Genomic DNA, 2,508 nt, shown 5'->3' on the forward strand with positions numbered 1-2,508 from the left:
GGTATGGAAGTCGAAGTCCTTCTCTTCAAACACGATTTTACTTCTAGCTTGGTGAGTTGCTGTTTAGATCATGTTTTACTTTTAGATTTCTTCTTCATAGTCGTTGCTTTAATTTATTGTTCATTGTTTCTTCGTATTGTTGATATCCTTCTAAATATTTGGGTTTTGTTTCTTTTGGAAAAATATGCGTACCGTTTGATTTGTGTGGCTCTTGGGTTTTTATTGCTCTTGGAAAAATATTGGATTAAAATGTTGTATTCATGTCTTTGTGTATAAAATGTTTTATGTTGCTTTGTGATGTAGCCTTTATATGCTTTGTAGTCTATTTAATTCTTTCCAAGAAGGGGTATAAATAGGTACCCTTGATAGTTGTGTTTGTTACCACCATTGTCCGTAACTTTGAGAGATAACCTTTATTGAGAGATAACCTGTTGAGAGACATATTTATATCAAGAACACTCTGTACTTTATATCAAACAGTAATAGACAGCCGAATATTCGAAGCTTAATTATGTGTTCTTGATCTTGTGCTTATTCTTAAATTATGACTTGAATCGGGCTAACAATTGGTAACAAAGCGAACAGAATTGCATCTGAATTGGTTTTGGAACTGTTTTGATATTGAATTCTTGAAATTTTGGATCAAAAACTCTGTTTCATTTTTTAAAATTTTTTTGAGTAATTTGATCAAATTGGTCCATTTCAACCTATTTTTGGTCTAATTGGTTTTACTAAAAGTGTTTATGTGATCATTGCGAATCAATCTGTGCATTTTATATAATTCAATTTTGTATTTTTGAGCAATTTTAGTGTTTTCTTTAGAGAATTTGTTTGAACACTCCTCATACTCATTGAGCAATATTCATGTTGCTCATTGCCTGTTGGATCTGCATTTAATCTTCATTGCACAAGAGTTGAGAGGTATACTTAGAATTAATCTAAGTGTTGGAAGATATCATGGATTCATCACCCAAAGTGTGCACAATTATATATCGCCCACACACCCATTTGGTTTTGCTAAACTCATCCCAAGTACCCAACTTTGAGCCTCGATATCTCATTCACACATACTCGGTTTTGGACACATTATATATGGTTTCGAAGCTCTCATGACGAAGAACGTAAATCCACTAAGAGTCAATTAAAATTAAACCATATACATGTAGTTAAATGTGCCCAAAATTAGTAAAAAATCACATTTTCTACTTAAAAATTTCCAACAATCCCCCACATGAATGGAGATCGATTTCTGCAAACAAAATTCTAAACGAAATTTCCTATAGTCGAATCCTGCATAGGATAGGTAGGTATTACTCTTTGAACCCTCCCTTGTGAACTACACTTAGTCTTCTAGCTGTTAGTAGACACGATGTCCTTGAACTGAGCTGCCATTTATGTAGACGACAACATAATTCACACAGGACTCTTCCTGACACGGTCCAATCCTCATAGTCGTGTTCGTTATGGTCATGAACACTAGCCTGGTTCTGCAAGAGCTCTTAGGAATTGCGCCCCCCCCCACAATTCCCTTCGAAGCGACCCCACTTCTCTCTCACATAGGTGATTCTAAATAATCATTAAAAGCCATACGCTTAGCCTCACTTGTCACTAATTACAGGAATGAACTAGGAAGTTTATACTCCTCCACAGTGACCTCGCTCATTCATACAACTAGTTGTCCTTTTGAACACAGATCTTGGGATCTCCAGTCTTCTGGGTAAGGTTTCCTTTGCATGAATTTATTCATTCAAGGGCTTTAGTCCTATTCCTCTTGACGATGTATTAACTAACTCTCTACCCAAGCCTTTTGTAAGTGGATCCGCAATGTTGTCTTTTGACTTCACATAGTCAATAGTGATAACTCCCGTAGATAGCAGTTGTCGTATCGTATTATGCCTACGTCTAATGTGCCTTGATTTCCCATTATACATTGTACTTTGAGCTCTACCAATCGCCGATTGGCTATCACAATGTATACAAATGGCCGTTACCGGCTTAGGCCACTCGGGTATGTCTTCCACAAATTGACGTATCCACTCTGCCTCTTCACCACATTTATCCAAAGGCAATAAATTCAGATTCCATCGTAGATCTAGCTATAATCGTTTGTTTGGAAGATTTCCAAGAAATAGCTGCACCTCCAAGTGTAAACACATATCCACTTGTAGATCTGGAATCTTTTATATCAGATATCCAATTCGCAATGCTGTATCCTTCAATCACAGCTGGATGTCTGGTATAATGTAGTCCATACTCACGTGTGTATCTTAAGTACCTCAACAATCTAGTAACACTCTTCCAGTGTTCAGAACCGGGATTACTAGTATACCTACTTAGCCTGCTCACAGCATACGCTAAGTCAGGCCTAGTACAACTCATTAGATACATCAGACTACCAATGATTCTTGAGTATTCCACTTGTGCAACACTATCCCCTCTATTTTTAGATAGATGTTGACTAGTATCAATCGGAGTTCTAGCTATACTAGTGTCTTCCTTATCAAACTT

Source organism: Cynara cardunculus (assembly GCF_001531365.2).
Source record: "Cynara cardunculus var. scolymus isolate 2C chromosome LG 1, CcrdV1, whole genome shotgun sequence".
NCBI lineage: Eukaryota > Viridiplantae > Streptophyta > Magnoliopsida > Asterales > Asteraceae > Cynara > Cynara cardunculus.